The sequence below is a fragment of the Brachyhypopomus gauderio genome, chromosome 7 (genome assembly GCF_052324685.1).
Source record: "Brachyhypopomus gauderio isolate BG-103 chromosome 7, BGAUD_0.2, whole genome shotgun sequence".
Taxonomy (NCBI): Eukaryota; Metazoa; Chordata; class Actinopteri; order Gymnotiformes; family Hypopomidae; genus Brachyhypopomus; species Brachyhypopomus gauderio.
The window spans coordinates 14,819,338-14,825,919 of record NC_135217.1 but is presented as its reverse complement, the minus strand read 5'-3'; positions in this window follow the sequence as shown (position 1 = coordinate 14,825,919).

Here is a 6,582-nt window from a genome sequence, read left to right as displayed (position 1 = left end):
CCGAACACTTTTATTCCACACTCAGCAATACCTTAGACAGTGTAGCTCCAGTTAAAACAAAATTAATTAGGGAGAAAAAGCTTGCACCATGGTATGACGACCACACTCGTCTTCTAAAACAGGCAGCTCGAGCAGCGGAGAGAAAATGGAAATCCACCTCACTAGAAGTGGTTAGAATTACATGGAAAGACGCCATAGTCAAATATAAACATGCCCTAATAAAAGCTAGAGCCGCATACTATTCGACACTAATAGAAAACAACAAAAATAACCCTAGATTTCTCTTTGCGACGGTATCTAAACTAACAAGAAATATCAACGACACTAGTTCTAACACAGCACTTACACACACTAGCGATGAATTTTTAAACTTTTTAAATAAAATAGATAATATCTGACTACAGAGTCATAATACATCGCAGCCTAACCTCCAATCCAACCCCAGTAGTTTAGTTAGTATGCATCCAAAAATATTACTGAGCTAAATGTCTTCGATCCTATATCGCAAAAAGAGCTCACAACACTGATTAATTCGTCTACGCCTACATCATGTATATTCGACCCAGTTCCAACCCGTCTATTTAAAGACCTACTCCCAGCCATTGCAGGGCCCTTACTTAATATGATTTACTCCTCCCTTAACCTAGGTTACATGCCCAAACAATTAAAATGCGCCGTAATTAGACCCTTGATTAAAAAACAGAATCTCGATCCACAGATTCTAGCCAACTATAGACCCATTTCTAATCTCCCATTTATCTCTAAAATTCTAGAAAAAGCAGTTTCCAATCAGTTAAACTACTATCTCCAATCAAATAGTATCCATGAAAAGTTCCAATCAGGATTTAGACCAAACCACAGCACTGAAACAGCTTTACTCAGGGTAGTGAATGATTTACTAATATCGGCCGATAATGGGCTCGTCTCGTTCCCTATACTGTTATATCTCAGTGCAGCTTTTGATACTGTAGACCACAACATTTTGCTGGATAGACTAGAAAACACGGTAGGTATTAGAGTCGCACTCTCCTGGTTTAGATCATATTTGACTGACCGCTTCCAATGTGTAAGTGTTAATAATAAAACCTCTAAATCTGTGCAGGTTAAATATGGTGTCCCACAAGGGACAGTCCTAGGACCACTTCTATTCACACTGTACATGTTACCCTTAGGCGAGATTATGCATAAGCACGACATCAGTTTCCATTCCTATGCAGACGACACTCAGCTATATTTATCGGCAAAACCCGATGATTTAGGCGCAAACAGTAAAATTGAGAAATGTGTAGAAGAGATAAAACACTGGATGGCGTGTAACTTTCTAGCACTAAATCCCGATAAAACAGATTTAATAACAGTTGGGTCTAGGGCTGCGAGAGACAAGATACATAATGTAGCATTGAATCTACATTCTTTTACTATAACCCCCAGCGCAGAGGTAAAGAACTTGGGAGTCACAATAGACCCAGATCTCTCGTTCGATACACATATTAATAATATAACTAGGGTAGCGTTCTTTCACTTGCGCAACATTGCCAAAATTAGAAACATAATAAAGACTAGTGATGCAGAAAAACTAATCCATGCATTCATATCCTCTCGTTTAGATTATTGCAACAGTCTCCTAGCTGGATGTTCTGGTAAATCGATAAACAAACTCCAGCTGGTTCAGAACGCAGCAGCACGAGTTTTAACAAAAACTAAAAAGTTTGATCACATTAGTCCCGTACTATCATCATTACACTGGCTGCCAATTAGATTCCGTATTGACTATAAAATACTTTTATTAACATATAAAACGCTGCATGGCTTAGCTCCAGACTATCTTAGTGAACTTATTGAACAATATAACCCAGCGCGTTCACTTTGCTCGCAGGACGCAGGGTTATTAACTGTTCCTAGGATCAAAAAGATCACAGCAGGTGGAAGAGCCTTTTCTTTTAAAGCTCCACAATTGTGGAATAATCTTCCTGCCTCTATTCGGGACTCAGACACAGTCTCAATGTTTAAAACTCGATTAAAGACTCATCTGTTTAGTTTGGCCTTTGATTAATCTGTTACATATTTACTACATCTCGTATCTTTTCTCGGAGGTTCACCTGGAAAGTAACATTGCAGTCGGAGCCTACAATACCAGCATCGCTGCTCCGACACGGAATGAAAGCCTGGCGTTCATCAACAGACATTTACAGTGACAATATCAAAACCCAGAACTTTAATTTTTACCTTTACTTAGTCTGATTGTGTGATTTGTGTGTGACTTGTGTATTTGTCTGTATTTTGTGTAATTTGTGTGTTAACAGGCCGCCCAATGGAGGATGGGTTCCCTTTTCAGTCTTGGTTCTCCCGAGGTTTCTTCCTATTCCCCAACATCATAGGGAGTTTTTCCTCGCCACTGTCGCCTTAGGCTTGCTCATTAGGGTTCTGGACCCATAGTATTGTTAACCTTTTAAATCCTGTAAAGCGATTTGTGGCGTGTTGTGAAAAGCGCTATACAAATAAACTTTGATTTGATTTGATTTGATAATGCCCAGAGGGCAGAACTCCTATGACGGACACATTAAATCTAGTTGCGGGCATGGTTTTCCCTACCAGTTGAAGCATTCACTGTTCTTTCCTTCCCGTTTAAAATCTTACGAACCAGTTTTATTTCTTTTGTCTTAGTTGAGTGTCAATTTAGCGTGCATATCTATTGTTTTAAGATAATTCATTTTAGTGCTTAACCCGTAAGGACGTGTGCTTCGTCTATGACGTGGCCTAGAGAAGTGAGTGCCCAGCTTTGGGGCCCTTCCTTTTGATGGTATGGTTCACATGTGATTTATTTGCTGGTTTTGTAGTGAAGGTTGTAGTGTATACTTATTTATTTGATTTACATTTTTTGTGTGTGTGTTTTATTTACTTTGGTTGGGCCCTTTTAAGCTTGAGTACTTCATGGAGTATGCTTCGTGGTGAGACGATCTAATTACACCCAATCAAGTAGATGATTTGATACTTGAGGAAAAAAACATGCTCAATAAAATGTAGGCTACTCGTTTATTCAGCTAAACATGATATTTGAAATGTAAGCTAACATTTAGTACATTTAACCTCACGGACGTAATTTGGGAGGGACTTTTTCAAAAGCCGGTTTTGGTCCTCTGCAGTTTTAACAGTTAAAAAGAAATATTTAAATAGCGACGAATCTAGCACTAGGACCATGCAGAAAACGACCGCTCCGAGCTCCGCTCCGGTAACACTTTACGTTGCTAAAAATGAATTTTCCATGAAGCAAACCTGGCGACTTCATGGCCGTATCCATGTAAACACACGTACGATTTGTAATTCACAGGTTTGAAAACTCATTCTCGCCCCTACTGTGCAATTTGGTTAGGAATACAGCCGAACTAAACTATCAAGTTGAAAGTCATCATAGTTTGCTTACCCATTTTGACCCAGTTCCCAACCCAACTTTAAGAATAGATTAACAGCGATAACTAGCTTATCCTACGTACGAGAAGGAAGGTGTATGTGGCCCAGCTGGTAGCGGGGCTTACAATTATTTAAATTATTATTACCAGGGTTGGAGGGGCGGGGCGGCATGTGTGTAAAATGTTGGCGGGGGTGGGGGTGGTGGTGAGTAAATTGTTGGACACAAATTAAGTATTATATCGCGATCGATCGATCGCCAGTGGTTGGCACCAGAGCGAACTAGTAACTCATTGAATCATATGTAGATCGGAGATAAATAAGCTAGATTTTTTTTCAGTGTGAGAAATCGGATGCATGTCGTGTGAGCGTGTGAAGATGGTCTCTGGTAAAGACAGTCAATGCGTGTGTCTTCCATAACGGAAGTATGTGCTTTGTTAGACACTGGAGCTCGAAGCTATAATGCGATCAATAGTGATGTAAAGCCTCCCTTGCAGTTCTCCACTGTGGAGTCGTTACAGGGTATTGGTTCGGAGAGCGTAGATGTTTGTGGAGAAATCAACCTACCAGCTCAGATTGGCACACGCACAGTAAGTGTCAACTTTATTGTGGCAGACACAGCAGAGAACGCTGACGCTATCCTGGGTCACCCTTTTCTGGAGCAAGCAAAAGCTCAATTAGACTTTGGCAGCAGAAAGATTGTGTTGTTCAGAGAACAAGTGCCTTACTTTGATCCTCAAAACAAACCCAGAATACATGTTGTTCTTGTGGCACACACAACTGTCCTCGATTCGGGCTGTAAATACATCCTTCCAGTGAACATATCAAAGGTGAATTTATGCTCAACCCCACAAGGGGTTTCGTCGAAAAACATGGCCTCCTAGTGGCGAGAGTTGTGGTTGATGCCAAACCAAACGAACACGTTCCAATCCACCTATTCAACCCTGGCACAACACCAGTAAAAGTAAATAAAGGTGCTATCGCTGGTTTTCTTCAGGCCGCTGATGTTGTCCAGTCCCCTCCAAGTGTTCCAACTGCCGAACCAGTCCAAGCTTGTCCCAACTTCCCAGTTATTCTCCAACACCTGCAGCCTCTGTATAGAGACAGTGCTTCAGTACCAAGTGCTAACGATCGTCGTGGATTGGCCCAACTACTCAGCGCTTATGGCGATGTGTTTTCTACTGGACCCACTGACCTGGGTCGCACAAGTCTTGTCCAGCATGACATTCAAATCTTGCCCGGGCCACCTGTGAAGCAGCGAACAAACTGAATCAGACACTCAGATCCAACAGTCTTGAAAGTGGATTGGCCTCGCCAAGCAATAGCAGCTGGGCATCGCCCTTAGTACTAGTGCGGAAGAAAGACCAGACTTACCATTTATGCGTGGACTACAGGGCTCTCAATGCACGTACTGTAAAGGACACATATCTTCTACCACGCATCCAAGACACACTGGAGACCCTTTCCACTGCCAAATGGTTCAGCACTCTCGACTTAGCCACTGGCTATTGGCAAGATGCACTCACACCTAGGGTACACAAGGCTGTCGCTTTCTGCGGCAGGAAGGGATTATTTACTTGGAATGTGATGCCGTTCGGGTTATGCAACATTCCAGCGCCTTATGGACCGCGTACTGTCTGGCTTGCAGTGGGAAATGTGCCTGGTCTACCTAGATGATATCATCCTTCTGGGAAAAGATGTTCCAGAAATGCTCCAACGCCTCACCCAAGTGCTCGACCGGTTTCGCCAAGCCAATTTGAAACTAAAGCCGGCTAAGTGCTGCCTGTTCCGCCGTCAAGTCTCGTATTTGGGCCACATTGTCTCTGCGCAAGGCATCACCACTGACCCAGAGAAGGTCCAGAAGGTTCAGCAATGGCCACAGCCCACTTCTGTGTCTGAAGTTCGTCAATTTGTCGGCCTAGCAGCATAATATCGTCGATTTGTGCAAGATTTTGCTACTATTGCCAAGCCTCTTCACGGACGCCAAGCCTCTTTTGAACAACTAAAGAGCTCACTGACTACTACACCTGTCCTGGGCTACTCATGTGACCATGGCGATCTCATCCTTGACACGGACACCAGTAATTTTGGGATTGGTGCAGTCTCTGCACCACCCGGAGAGAACTACTCGGAGTGGTAGAGTTCACTAGACATTTCTGCCAGTACCTCCTAGGAAGACCTTTCGTTGTCCGCTCTGACCACAGTAGCCTGCGCTGGCTGGTTAACATCAAGAAACCTGAGGGTCAGTTGGCAAGATGGCTTGCTGAATATGACTTTCAAGTGGTGCATCGACCTGGCCACCACAACCAGAATGCAGATGTTATGTCTCGTCGTCCCTGTTGCCAGACATGCCCATGCAACATGACAGACCCTGCTGATGTACCCTCCAAAGTTCACCACCGAGGAGTGCAGTGTGATCTTGAACCACATACCACTCAGGAAAATGACAAAACTACTCCCCTGGAGCTCATAATAGTGGGGGTAGAGGAACACCTTCGACCCAGGGTAAGGATTGTAGAAACTGTTCCCCAAGTGGATCAAGACCAAGCGACCACTCTTTTCAAGGGCTGGAGTTGAGAAGACCTACGCACAGCCCAAAAAGCTGATCCCGATATAGGACCTTTGTGGCGTTGGTTAGATGAGGATAGTGAGCACCCCACCTGGGCAGACGTGTCCCCATCAGGACAAGCAATTAAGGCTTATTGGAGCCAGTGGAAACATCTTTACATGCGAGATGGTATCCTTTTGCGATGCTTTTATATCAATGATGAGGCGGAGTTTCATCCCCAGATAATTCTTCCCCGTGTGTTCCGCGAAGATGTCCAACGGCAGATGCATGATGGTCCAGTGGGTGGTCATTTCGGGGTGGAACGGACATTAGCACGAGAACAGGCATGGTACTATTGGTACCAGATGAGGGAAGACATCACTATGGTGCCGCACCTGTACCAGTTGCGCTTCAAAGGCTCACCCTTCCAAGAAACCTCAAGCTCCAATGGGGACTGTGCACGTAGGAACGCCAATGGAATGGATCGCCATTGACCTTAAGGGGCCCATGAATGAGACTGATCGCCGTAATCGTTATATACTAGTAGCACAAGATTATTTCACCAAGTGGGTGGAAGCTTATGCATTGCCCAACGACCAAGCTGTCACCGTGGCCGAAGTTCTAACATC